This window comes from Procambarus clarkii, chromosome 42, assembly GCF_040958095.1.
Source record: "Procambarus clarkii isolate CNS0578487 chromosome 42, FALCON_Pclarkii_2.0, whole genome shotgun sequence".
NCBI lineage: Eukaryota > Metazoa > Arthropoda > Malacostraca > Decapoda > Cambaridae > Procambarus > Procambarus clarkii.
The window spans coordinates 20,660,972-20,676,233 of record NC_091191.1 but is presented as its reverse complement, the minus strand read 5'-3'; the positions used below and the strand labels follow the sequence as shown (position 1 = coordinate 20,676,233).

General features: G+C 43.3%; 1 long non-coding RNA gene across 1 annotated transcript in view; it reads left to right on the top strand.

The window, feature by feature from the left end:
• The window catches only part of LOC138373613 (uncharacterized), a 306,568-nt gene that overhangs the window by 278,977 nt on the left and 12,329 nt on the right, over positions 1-15,262 (top strand). The window lies entirely within an intron of this gene.

Below are 15,262 nucleotides of genomic sequence, written 5' to 3'. Positions count from 1 at the left end.
TACAAGACGCCTTAATCCACTTGACCATCACGACCGGACTAATGAGGTGATAGCCGAGGCTATTTGAACCACCCCACCGCCGGCACTCGGATAGTAATCTTGGGCATAGCATTTTACCAAATCACCTCATTCTTTGGGGCACACGTGAGGAACACAAATGCGAACAAGCCTGAATGGTCCCCAGGACAATATGCAACTGAAAACTCACACCCCAGAAGTGACTCGAACCCATACTCCCAGGAATACTTGGGCTATGCCCAAGTGACTCGAACCCATACTTGGGCTATGCCCAAGATTACTATCCGAGTGCCGGCGGTGGGGTGGTTCAAATAGCCTCGGCTATCACCTCATTAGTCCGGTCGTGATGGTCAAGTGGATTAAGGCGTCTTGTACATACCAGTTGCGTTGCACCTGGGAGTATGGGTTCGAGTCACTTCTGGGGTGTGAGTTTTCAGTTGCATATTGTCCTGGGGACCATTCAGGCTTGTTCGCATTTGTGTTCCTCACGTGTGCCCCAAAGAATGAGGTGATTTGGTAAAATGCTATGCCCAAGATTACTATCCGAGTGCCGGCGGTGGGGTGGTTCAAATAGCCTCGGCTATCACCTCATTAGTCCGGTCGTGATGGTCAAGTGGATTAAGGCGTCTTGTACATACCAGTTGCGTTGCACCTGGGAGTATGGGTTCGAGTCACTTCTGGGGTGTGAGTTTTCAGTTGCATATTGTCCTGGGGACCATTCAGGCTTGTTCGCATTTGTGTTCCTCACGTGTGCCCCAAAGAATGAGGTGATTTGGTAAAATGCTATGCCCAAGATTACTATCCGAGTGCCGGCGGTGGGGTGGTTCAAATAGCCTCGGCTATCACCTCATTAGTCCGGTCGTGATGGTCAAGTGGATTAAGGCGTCTTGTACATACCAGTTGCGTTGCACCTGGGAGTATGGGTTCGAGTCACTTCTGGGGTGTGAGTTTTCAGTTGCATATTGTCCTGGGGACCATTCAGGCTTGTTCGCATTTGTGTTCCTCACGTGTGCCCCAAAGAATGAGGTGATTTGGTAAAATGCTATGCCCAAGATTACTATCCGAGTGCCGGCGGTGGGGTGGTTCAAATAGCCTCGGCTATCACCTCATTAGTCCGGTCGTGATGGTCAAGTGGATTAAGGCGTCTTGTACATACCAGTTGCGTTGCACCTGGGAGTATGGGTTCGAGTCACTTCTGGGGTGTGAGTTTTCAGTTGCATATTGTCCTGGGGACCATTCAGGCTTGTTCGCATTTGTGTTCCTCACGTGTGCCCCAAAGAATGAGGTGATTTGGTAAAATGCTATGCCCAAGATTACTATCCGAGTACCGGCGGTGGGGTGGTTCAAATAGCCTCGGCTATCACCTCATTAGTCCGGTCGTGATGGTCAAGTGGATTAAGGCGTCTTGTACATACCAGTTGCGTTGCACCTGGGAGTATGGGTTCGAGTCACTTCTGGGGTGTGAGTTTTCAGTTGCATATTGTCCTGGGGACCATTCAGGCTTGTTCGCATATATATATATATATATATATATATATATATATATATATATATATATATATATATATATATATTAGTATATTTTGGTAGCAGTCTTTCCTGTAGACATATATTATTAAATATGACCGAAAAAGTAAGATTAATAATTCTAACACGAATTTTCTCAATCTTTCGTACATTACGCTTCACTGTTGGAGGTAAATCAAAAATCACTTCTCCAAAATTCATTTTTATTTCTAGTCTGACGCGACACGGGCGCGTTTCGCCCGTGTCGCGTCAGACTAGGTTTGGAATAAGGAATAAGTTTTACGAAACGCGCCCGTGTCGCGTCAGACTAGAAATAAAAATGAATTTTGGAGAAGTGATTTTTGATTTACCTCCAACAGTGAAGCGTAATGTACGAAAGATTGAGAAAATTCGTGTTAGAATTATTAATCTTACTTTTTCGGTCATATTTAATAATATATATATATATATATATATATATATATATATATATATATATATATATATATATATATATATAATATTATACCATGCCTTCAAAACGCCCAGATGGAGTCACCCTGCAGCCATGGAGGGAAAGTAAACAGGTCGTATGGGATTACACCTGTGCATCTACATTGGCTGATACCTATTTACGTTACAGCTCAGCGGAGGGAGGTGGGGCAGCCACCTTCAGGGAGACCCAGAAAATCCACAAGTACAGAGACCTAGAACGTTGTTACAGGTTCGTGCCGATAGGCTTTGAGACTCTGGGCGCCTGGGGTAAATGTGCAATCAAGTTTTTAAAGGAGGTTGGTGAGGAACTCATTGGGAAAACTAGAGATCCACGAGCAGCCAGTTTCCTGTTCCAGCGCCTCAGTGTCGCAGTTCAGAGGGGAAATGCGTGCTGTATCCTGGGTACGCACCCAACCTCCGAGGAGCTGGACGAGGTCTTTGAACGCTGATTGTTTAATTGTTATATATTTGTGTGTGTGTGTGTGTTCTCTGTAAACTGTATCATTGCAATAAAATAAAACAAAACATACAAAAAAAATAATAGGGGTGGTAGGAGAGGGAAAAGAATAAAGTATTCAGTGAGAATCCACAAGATCTTCTCTGAATGCTCTTTGTTTTCTTCTACGAGGATGTGGGTCCCTGCAATTACACCAGTGGTGGTACCCCTATATATATATATATATATATATATATATATATATATATGCATATATATGTATATATATATATATATATATATATATATATATATATATATATATATATATATAATTTATGGTCTACTCAAATAGCCCTTGAGATGGGAGGCTCACTTAAACACAGTGTTAAAATTCAATAAATTTACTGAAGAAAACTTCATTGGATCTGCATGTTGAAATGATGTATGTGAAGCTGTCAGACGGTGGTACTACTTCTCACTCGCCTCTGGAACACAACTGGACGATCCAGAAGCTCGCTCCTGGCCTCTTGAATCCAGCCACTTCCTCCTGCTGCCCAAAAGTCACTGCACCCACATATATATTTATATATCAGCTCATGCCTACATGAGTGACCTGGCTCCTAGCCTAACTCTCTACCACACTGGTAGTAATAATAGAGACAATGCTCACGGCATCCAAGATATTCAAGCTCACCTATGTCAAAGGGGAAATGGCTCGTCCTCTTCCCCCTTCACTGGAGCTGTGGACACAACTTGCAGTCTGGACCAGCTTCCCCTCCTCAAAACTCTAGTGAACTTGGCCCAGCCACAGCAGCTCGCCTGATGCGTTTGAACGTGGCCAGCTAGGCGTCCCAGACGTCCCAGCCCAACGTTCTCTGCTACAGACTATCAGCAATGGAGCTCTTGGCGCTCTAACGTCAGCCAAGCCTTGCTTTCATGTACTCTATGGGAGTCGGATGTCCTCCCACGATGTCTGCAGTATCAATGCAGCTGCTTGGGTCCACTGGTTGGGGCTTCCTAGCCTCTAAATCGGGAGCTCACTCAAGCGCGGCCACACTCGATGACGGGTCATGACGTTCCTGGACCCGCCGCCCGGAGCCCTCCGCCTCGTGACGTCACACCGCCCGACGGCTCCTCCCTATTGGTCCATAATGTCACATGACCCTACCTGGCCAATCAACAGCCTGCAGGCGTCACGCTCCTCTGGCGGGAAACTGAGCGCCTCGGCGCCATCTTGTGACTCAAAAGGGCGTAAGCCACTTGCAAAACCAAACTAAAATGGCAAATTCACTGCCAACACGATAACTTCCCATATCTTCATATATATCAAAATGTTCCCTGAACACCCGAGAATGTTCAGGTTGCAGAGATATGACTCTTGATGCTGGGAAGGGAAAGATATAAGGGTGGGACTCCGTCACAGTATCAATACCATCATGCTGGACAACACCTGTGAGATGGTATCCATATCATCATGCTGGAAAACATGTGTAAGATGGTATTCGTGCCATCATACTGAACAATACCTGTGAGATGGTATCTATTATCACTACGCTACCAAACACCTGTGAGATGGTATCCATACCAACATGCTGGACAACACATGTGAAATGGTATCCGTACCATAATTCTGGACAACACCTGTGAGATGGTACCCATACCATCATGTTGGAAACCACATGATAGATTGCATCCATACCATCATTCTGGACAACCCCTGAGAGATGGTATCCATACAATCATGCTGGAAAACACCTGTGAGATTGTATACATACAATCATGCTAGAAAACACCTGTGAGATGGTATCCATATCATTATACAAGACAACACCTGTGAGATGGTATCCATACCATCATACTGAAGAACATGTGTGAGATGGTATCTATAATATCTTTTTGGACAACACCTATGAGATTGTATCCATACCATCATGCTGGATAACATCTGTGAGATGGTATCAATACCTTCATGCTAGACAACACCTGTGAGATGGAATCCATATCATCATTCTGGAAAACATGTTTGAAATGGAATCCATACCATAATTGTGGACAACACGTGTGAGATGGTATTCATACTATCATACTGATTAATACCTGTGAGATGGAATTCTTTCCATTATGCTGGACAACACCTATGTTAAATGGTATCTATACCATCATGCTTGACTACACCTGTGAGATTGTGTCCATAACATAATGCTGAACAACACATGTGAGATGGTATCCATACCATCATGCTGGACAACACCTATGTAAGATGGTATCCATACCGTAATTTTTTTTATATTTTTTTCTACAACAGCCGTGGCCATTACAATTACAATGCTAACGAGCATATATGCATTTTCTTCTGTCCTCCATGGACAGGGTTAGAGATGTGTTAAACATATAGTTCAGAGATTTATTGAACAATCAACCACAGAAGGTGATTCGGTACTTTTAAAAATGCTAAGCTAACCTACATACGTGAATACATAGATACACAGATTTACGTATGCCCTTCATAAAGTGTTCGATGTGTCTTTTACATAGTGTCATTAATGTGCATTTACAAAGGTGAAATGTACTTCTGATCAGCTTCCATATATAATTTATACACATACATATATATAGACACAAATATATACGTACTTTTACATATATACATACATATATACACACACATGCATTCACATACATTTGTCTCTTTTACTCTGACAGGTGAGATAGCTGATAGAGAAACTAGTGTGCAATGAAGCACTTAATCACTGAAGGTGATTAAGGTGCTTTTATATGCTCAGGTTATATAGTTACATCAAATACATGCATTGTATAATTGATACATTACATGGTCAGTCTTGGGTACAAGTCCAATATATCATCAAGTGTTCCAGTACTCATAGTAATTATACAGTTCAGCATACCTTAGCCCAGGAGGGCGAAAGTCAGTCAATATGAGACATTCTACAATATAATGTTCAAGGATCATTCTACAATATAATGTGCATGTTTTCTCTTTCACAAATTTGACACATTGTGTACTCGACATTTGGGTTTTGAGAAAGCTGCCAGATACGTCTATATCTCAGGCGTATTCTGGCCACTATAACATCACATTGCCGGGTTCTTGTTCTATTAGTCCCATATGTGAATGTCTCCTCACGATATCTATCATAATATTTAATGCTACAACTTTTCAGGTCTTTGTGAATTTATTAGGTCGGTGAGACCTTCATTAGATATTTGTTTAAGTATTCTCTTTGTCACTGCTAGTGAAACACTCATATAAATTTCTACCACTGGTTTTTTACAGACTGTCTTTGCAAGCATATCAACAGTATCATGCCTTGAGATGCCAACATGTGATGGTATCCATAAGAATTTAATTTCAAATCTGTTTTTTTTAGCAGCTAAAACATTCATTCAAATATCACTGACTATTTTCTGGGTATCACTACTATGTGCGTTCAATGCCAGGAGTGCACTCTGAGAGTCACAGTATATAAGTCCACTGCCTTTGTCTTTTAAAAATTCAGTGGCAAGGTATATGCCTGCAAGTTCGGTTTGAGTTGTACTTGCCCAGTCATTGACGCGCTTCATTGCTGTATGTACGAGGATTGCTCAAATATATTACATGCACATCCAGTACATCGTCCACTTTCTTCTACAGAACCGTCGGTATAGCACTGATACACATCGTTACCCATACTCTGAGTACTCTTGGTGATGCTTTTCAGTGTTAATTGTTTTAATAATGTAGAGTGCACACTATCTTTCTTGGGCGCATTTACAAAATCAACTGATAGATCCCAGTTATCCCATGTAGTAATCGGTTGAGTACTCATTGAGTTGGGTACATATTTAATATTTTGATGGAGATGGCTACCTTGTAGAATCAAAATACATAATCAGATTTCGTTCTTCTTCTATAGACCTCAGGTGAGTGCAGCATATTAGAAAGTTTAGCTTGAAACTTCATATGTTGCCTAGATCTACTCAATGCCTTCACGTCGAAAACTGTGCTAATAGACAAAATTCTCTCACTTGTGGTAGGTAATTTTAACTCTGCTCTCATATTAACTATTTTCGTGGACTTTGGAGCCCCAAGGATGAGACGTATAGCTTCATTTTGCAAGGTTTCAAGAGATTTCAGCTCTTTGTATATAGTGTAAGATGTAGAGCATTGTAGTCAATCACAGAGCGTATAAATGATACATAAAACATTCTAGCAAGTCTCACGTTAATTCCATGATTGACACCAACAAGGACCCACAAGGGCTTTAATCTCTCCCAGAGTCTTCTCTTGAGATAAGAAAGGTACCCAGGGTCGTTAATGGGGACACTAAAGTATCTGTAAGACTCGCAGTTCTCAAGTGCTCGCCCATCTATATGATAATTGATTGGTGGAATACCACACGGAATGAGGGCACGAGTTTTCTGTACAGAGATAAGGAGGCCACATTCCTCAGCTCTAGTAGCAAAAGCATCGAGCAGAACATGAATTCTAGGCTCGGTGGCAGCCTGTATTAGTTGGAAGAAGTTTATGCATTAGAACGTTGAACAACAAGGGGCTGAGGACCCTCCTTGAGGAGTTCCCAGTTCAAAGTGTTTGCTCTCTGTGCTTTTAACACCATTAAACAAAACATATGCTGTTTGATTAGACAAATAGTCCTTTATCCATTTCAGTAATTTTCCTTGTATTCCCAGCTCGGCAAGCTGTTCCAGTATGATTTCTCTGTTTGCTGTATCAAAAGCTGCTGATAGGTCGATGAAGACTGCGTGAGAGGAAGCTTCAATATGAGCGAAGTATTCAGCAAAACAGTGTTGTGTACTGAGCCCAGGCATAAATCCAAACAGTTGGGAGTGACAGGTGCCCCTGTATACGATACATGAGTCAGTTAAGAACAATGCGTTCAAGCACTTGACAAACACACGATGTTAGAGATATGGGTCTAAAATTATCTGAGTGTGGTTTGGGGATGGGAACAATGACACTCTTTGTCCAAGCATCAGGAAAAAAGGCACAACGGGCTCACCATAGCCCGTGCTACTTGGAACTCTGTTCCAGGTAGCGAATCTTTAACAACAATCAGGTAATACTCCTTCACTTAAACTCATTTTGTACAACACTAAAAATAGATTACCAGGTACGTGTGAGACTAATCTCAGTAGACTGTAAGTAATACCGTCCCCTCCAGGAGCAGTTGATTTTCCCATCTTTAGTGCATGATTTAATTCCCATTCAGTTACATCATTAGGGTCCGACACGTCGATAGCTGTACAGGCAAGATTGATGGTTCGTTGTCTGTTGGGGAGTGTGTCATTAAGTTTGTGCTGTATATTAATTGGGAGTGAGTCGTAGCTTGATGTTAGTGCCCATTGATCAAGGAGAATGTTTGCGTGTTCTAGTGGGCTGTGGTGCAGTGGTTTGGTTGGGATGCTTCTAGAGATTTTTCGTATCTTTCCCAAAAATTCAACAAGTGTTGTTTGCTCATTTATACTTTGCAGGAACTCTTCCCAATATTTATTATGTATAACGTTGCTCATATCTCTCACCTCTCTATTTGCAACCAGAAATGCATGCAAGTCACCTTGTGTTTTGGTTCGTTTGTATGTTTCTCCAAGTTGCTTTACTCGTTCATGTTCTTTATCAAATACAGGGTCAAGGACCCACTTGGATGGTGGTAGGTGTTGTCCACTTCTGGTAGGCTTACAGTCTGTTCCCCATCACACTCATGTGTCGTAGTAGGTGACTGCAACAACAGCCATATTGCTGGCTGCGCCACCAGAGGGTGCAGACGTCGGGCTTCAGCTGTCAGTAGTCGTCTGCCGTTGCCGAGTGGTGGTTTGCTGTGGGGGGAGTGTGGAGTGCCCGCTGCTTGGGGCTCCATCTGCCATTATGGAATGGAAGCGGCTGGTACTAGCCGTATTCGGAGGATCGACACTGTACGGCTGAATTTTTCTGCTGCTGTGGACTCGCCCATTGTAGATATTGCTCTCCTGCACGTCCTCAGTGTTGATGTCCCCAAGCTTCTGGGCTTCGAGAAGTTATTTCGCCACGTCACATGTTTACCAGGAGTTTGTGGCTCGCTGGGATGGCCGCACGCCCCCTCTTCCGGCTTCGGCTGTGTCTGTGGAGATTTCGGATCCCTTGGGGCCCTTGTCGTTTCTTAGTGTTCACAGCGTGCCTGTGGCCTTCCCCGAGGCGCCCCTCATGTCCTTGTTTATGCAGTTTGGGATGGTGGTGAAGCACTGGTTCAACATTTTGAGTGCGGGCCAGCTGAAAGGGGTCCAGCTGAGTTCACGCACACTTGTCATGAGGTTCATGAGCCCTATACCATCCAGGGTTTCGTTTCGTGGGCTCTCTCTGCGGACCTTTTATCAAGGTCAAACCTGCATGTTTTCGGTGTGGTGCTGAGGGCCACGTAGCGGCCGGTTGCGATGCTCCTCGTGCTGAGGCCCGTTCAGTTTTCCTGGAGGATGACTTTCCCCGCTTATCTATGTGTGGGGATTTCCTGGCGGATCCTCCCTCTGTGCAGGTGCCTGGTGTGGTTCCCGCGGCGGTTCGAGCTGTCGCCACATCTAGACCTGATCTGTCTGCCCCACCGGTGAGCTCGGGGGACCTTGGGCGCCTGTTTCGGACCTTCGTTGTTCGATAAATGGGGAGGTGCATCCGCATCCTGTGGTCTTGGGGGATGCTGTAGGGGTGGCACCTGCAGCTCTTGCTGGAGGACATGTGCTTCCCAGGGCTGGCGGGGCAGTGGTATGTGTGTGTCCACCCACGGCCTCTGCCTCGTCGCCTCTGGCAGCTTCCTTGTTGACGAGCATATCTTCTCTGCCGGTTCCGTCACCCTCACTGCATACCTCACGTGTGCTGGAGTGTACCCTTCCGCCTGCTGTCTCTTCCTTCTCCGACTCTGGTCTCCCTGCCTGGTGGTGGCTTTTTGCCCCGCGTTGTTGAGGCTGCTGTTCTGCGTGATCGTGCTGCCTCGGCTTTGGGGCCGCCTGCCGATGGTTCTTCTGGGACACCGCTTTCTGGGAGTGACAGTTCCGACGATCAGCGGCCTCTTTTTAAGCGCCTTCGCTCGGCTTGGGATGCGTCACCTCACTGGTCTTGGGCAGAGGAGCGTCATGCGATGGATGATGATGATGTGGCCGACACTGTGTTGCCTCCTGTGGTGAATTCTGTGTAGGACACTGTGCCTCCTGCTGGTGGCTCCCCCTCAGTGGGTGGTTGCCCCTGGTGATCGCGACCTTGTAGTGGTGTTCTCTAAGGCTGTGCAGCGGGGGTGGGGGGGGGGCCTCTTCTCTGCGCTGGGGCCCCTGCGGAGCCCCCCTCCGCGGGACTCGGTGAGGTGCCCGGCGTCGAACGGAGTGCACGCCCTAGTGGGCGGGTCGGTGTGTGACCTCCCGTGCAGTCCGGTGTGCTTCCAAGTGTGCGGCCCTGTAACCAGCTTCCTAGGGGGAAACCCATCCCTTTCGTCCTCCCGTCCGGCGAGGTGATCGCCAGATCTACGGCAACTGCGAATTTTGAGTGTGATGACCTGGTGCGTCCTGTTCCCTGGTGCCCATCTGGGTTCCACGAGCGCAGTGTTTTGTCTTGGGAGTGCCGAATTCGATGCCTTGGCCTACTGCGACTCCTGGGTGTCCGATTTCTGAAAGTGACCAACTTGTTTGGGAAGCTTATTGCTTACAGTTTCCAGCTCTGGAGTACCCGTGTATGTCGTTTGTGTGCGTGTTTATTTTCTTGTCCGCATGATTGTTTTATTCTTTGTACAACATTTATGTTATGTTCTCATATGTAGTTTTTTGGGTATCATGTTACTCGTTTGTTGGTGCCCTTATTTGTGTCCGGTTCCGCTCGTTTGTGTGCGTGGTCGGACTGCCCGTGATTGTGTTTTTCTTGCCTCCCCCCCTTTTTCTGTTTTAGGGGGGGTTGGCTTTCTGTACATTTGTTATTTTTTTTGTTCTTGTCCTTATGTCATTTATGTGTCATTTATTTGTGTATTTTGTGCAGTTTCTTTGCTTGTGTCCCTTTGTGTTTTGTGTTTCTTTCCTTGCTCCTGTGTGGGTCTCTTCCTTTGCTAATGTACCAAACTTTTTATTTATGCCTGTTTTATGGTGTGTGGCGCATGCCTTTTGCGTGTTCTTGTGCTTCTCTGTATTTTGTCTTTATATTCTTGTTTTGTTGATGTTCTTTTTGCTTTGTATATGATGTGATTTGTCTCTTTCCTGTGCCATGTGATTTTGTTTATTTTTTCTGTTCTTTCCTTGTTATGTGCTTGTATTTTGACTGTAAGGAGCGAGTACACATGTCTGACCTTCCCTAAAGGTACGAGTGTGTGGAGAGGATTATGTGGAGTAAGAGACTGAGCAAGGTGTACCCACCTGGCTCTGCAGGCGTGGTACGTGCACATGTCAACTCCCCATATGTGTGTTTCAAGAGAGAAGCAGCATGTTGTCGAGACCCTTCTACAAGGGAAAATAGGTGATGTACAGCTCTCCCTTCTAGAAAATCCAACACGAAACAAGAAGATGGATGAATACCTAGTCTACAGGTACAGTCACGGGTATCCACTAGCGTGGGTCTATGAATTAGATGGGGTACACAGAGCACGGAGATTGAACAAGAATGGTAAGCCTACTGATCAAATAGTCATAGTCTAGAAGAAGACTGAACCGCCACCTGACAAGTATTGGTTTGGTGGGTTGTATGCGCGCCCCAGCACGTTCAGGGTGTGGGAGCCAGACCCTGTGGAGTGTTACGAGTGCTGTGGCAGTGGCCACATAGCTAAGCACTGCTGGTGCCCCACACGCAAGTGTGCTCTCGGTTCCGGTCCTCACCCACTGAAGGACTGTCACAGTATAAGAAGACCAGAGACCAAAGAAAGCTGGAACAGGTGCAACAGAATACTGTAACAGAAACAGGGCAACAACATGAAACTGTGGTTCCATCTAAACCGCTGCTGAAGTGTTTCAGATGTGGTACGGAAGGAGTAACCACCTGGCACTCAGACTGTACCAAACGGCCAGCCTCCCTTGGCACAAGGAGGCAAGTGCCTGAGACTCTACAAGTGCCTACTGATGCCAGCTCTAGTACTGTTGACCCATCCCATAGCGGTGACAGTACCAGCAACGCCCCTGACATAAGAACAAAGGTAAATGCAGAAGGCCTATTGGCCCATACGAGGCAGCTCCTATTCTATAACCACCCAATCCCACTCATATACTTGTCCAACCCGTGCTTGAAACAATCGAGGGACCCCACCTCCACAATGTTACGCGGCAATTGGTTCCACAAATCAACAACCCTGTTACTGAACCAGTATTTACCCAAGTCTTTCCTAAATCTAAACTTATCCAATTTATACCCATTGTTTCGTGTTCTGTCCTGTGTTGATACTTTTAATACCCTATTAATATCCCCCCGGTTATGTCCATTCATCCACTTGTAAACCTCTATCATGTCACCCCTAACTCTTTGCCTTTCCAGTGAATGCAACTTAAGCTTTGTTAATCTTTCTTCATATGAAAGATTTCTAATTTGGGGAATTAACTTAGTCATCCTACGCTGGACACGTTCAAGTGAATTTATATCCATTCTATAATATGGCGACCAAAACTGAACTGCATAATCTAAATGGGGCCTAACTAGAGCAAGATATAGCTTGAGAACCACACCAGGTGTCTTGTTACTAACGCTGCGATTAATAAATCCAAGTGTCCGATTTGCCTTATTACGAACATTTATGCATTGATCCTTTTGTTTTAAATTCTTACTAATCATAACTCCCAGATCCCTTTCGCAATCCGACTTCGCAATCACAACACCATCTAGCTCGTATCTTGTAACTCTATCATCATTACCTAACCTCAGAACTTTACATTTATCAGCATTAAACTGCATCTGCCAATCCTTTGACCATTTCAAAACCCTATCTAGATCAACTTGAAGTGATAGTGAGTCCTCCTCCGAATTAATTTCCCTACCGATTTTCGTATCATCGGCAAATTTGCAAATGTTGCTACTCAAACCTGAATCTAAATCATTTATATATATTATAAACAACAGAGGTCCCAGGACAGAGCCTTGAGGCACTCCACTTACAACATTTTCCCACTCTGACTTGATTCCATTTATACTAACTCTCTGTTTCCTTTGGTATAGCCATGCCCTAATCCAGCTTAATATAGCACCCCCAATACCATGAGACTCTATCTTTTTAATCAGTCTTTCATGTGGCACTGTATCAAAAGCTTTGCTAAAGTCAAGGTATACAACATCGCAATCCTTACCACTATCAACTGCCTCAACAATGCTAGAATAAAAAGATAACAAATTTGTTAAACATGAACGGCCATTTATAAAACCATGTTGCGACTCAATTATTAATTTATGTTTTTCAAGATGAAGACGAATTTTATTTGCTATTATAGATTCGAGTAACTTTCCCACAATAGACGTTAGGCTAATTGGTCGATAGTTAGACGCAAGTGATCTATCTCCTTTCTTAAAAACTGGTATCACATTAGCAACTTTCCAAAACTCTGGCACTCTGCCTGACTCTATTGATTTATTAAATATGGTTGACAGTGGGTCACAAAGCTCCTCTTTGCATTCTTTAAGCACCCTGGCAAACACTTCATCCGGCCCTGGGGATTTGTTTGGTTTGAGTTTTACTATTTGTTTAAGAACATCCTCCCTGGTAACTGTTAAACTCGTCAACCTGTCCTCGTCCCCACCCACATAGACTTGTTCGGCTGAAGGCATATTGTTAAGTTCCTCTTTAGTAAATACAGATACAAAATATTTATTAAAAATACTACTCATCTCTTCATCACTATCTGTTATTTGACCTGTCTCAGTTTTTAATGGACCTATCCTTTCCCTAGTCTTAGTACGATATAACTGAAAAAAACCCTTTAGGATTTGTCTTTGCTTGCCCTGCTATGCGAACTTCATAGTTTCTTTTTGCTTTCCTTATCTCTTTTTTAACATTTCTAACCAGTTGTACGAATTCCTGTTCTAAAGTGACCTCCCCATTTTTAATCCTTTTGTACCAAGCTCTCTTTTTACCTATAAGGTTCTTCAAATTCTTTGTTATCCACTTTGGGTCATTAGTATTCGATCTATTCAATTTGTATGGTATACTACGTTCCTGTGCTTTGTTTAGAATATTCTTAAATAAGTTATATATTGAATCCACATCGAAATCCCCATTTAAGTCACCTATCGCTGGGTTCATGTCTCGCTCCAAGACCGGCCCACACCCCATACCCAAGACTTTCCAATCAATTTGACCCAAAAAATTTCTTAGGCTATTAAAATCAGCTTTACGAAAATCTGGCACTTTAACACTCAATACCATGAGCTTCTATTTTTTTAATTAGTCTTTCATGTGGCACTGTATCAAAAGCTTTGCTAAAGTCAAGGTACACAACATCACAATCCTTACCACTATCAACTGCCTCAACTATGCTGGAATAAAAAGTTAACAAATTTGTTAAACATGAATGGCCATTTGTAAAACCATGTTGCGACTCATTTATTAATTTATGTTTTTCAAGATGGAGACGAATTGTATTTGCAATTATTGATTCAAGTAACTTTCCCACAATAGACGTTAGGCTAATTGGCCGATAGTTTGACGCAAGTGATCTATCTCCTTTCTTAAAAATTGGTACCACATTAGCTACCTTCCATGACTCTGGCACTCTGCCTGACTCTATTGATTTATTAAATATGGTAGACAGTGGTTCGGAAAGCTCCTCTTTGCATTCTTTAAGCACCCTGGCAAACACTTCATCCAGCCCTGGGGATTTGTTTGGTTTTAGTTTTTCTAATTGTTTAATTACATCCTCCCTGGTAACTGCTAAACTAATCAACCTGTCCTCATCCCCACCCACATAGACTTGTTCGGCTGAAGGCATATTGTTAAGTTCTTCTTTAGTAAATACAGATATAAAATATTTGTTAAAAATACTACTCATCTCCTTGTCATTATCCGTTATTTGACCTGTCTCAGATTTTAATGGACCTATCCTTTCCCTAGTCTTAGTTCGATATAACTGAAAAAACCCTTTAGGATTTGACTTTGCTTGCTCTGCTATGCTAACTTCATAGTTTCTTTTTGCTTTCCATTATCTTTTTTTAACATTTCTAACCAGTTGTATGAATTCCTGTTCTAAACTGACTTCCCCATTCTTAATCCTTTTGTACCAAGCTCTCTTTTTACCTATAAGGTTCTTTAAATTATTTGTTATCCACTTTGGGTCATTAGTATTCGATCTATTCAATTTGTATGGTATACTACGTTCCTGTGCTTTGTTTAGAATATTCTTAAATAATTTATATATTGAATCCACATCGAAATCCCCATTTACGTCACCTATCGCTGGGTTCGTGTCTCGCTCCAAGACCGGCCCCACACCCCATACCCAAGACTTTCCAATCAATTTGACCCAAAAAATTTCTTAGGCTATTAAAATCAGCTTTTCGAAAATCTGGCACTTTAACAGAATTTTCTCCTACAGGTCTATTCCATTCTATGCTAAATCTGATTACCTTGTGATCACTGTTCCCTAGCTCACTCCCTATTTCGATGTCATTAATTTGTGTTTCCCTGTTAGTTAACACTAAATCTAAAATATAATTTTTCCGCGTTGGTTCCTTAATGTGTTGCGTAAGAAAGCAATCGTCAATTAATTCTAGAAAATCTTCTGCTTCACTATTCCCTGTTTTGTTCATCCAGTTTATTCCACTAAAATTAACGTCACCCATGACATAAATACTGTTAAATCTAGATGCTCTAGATATTTCTT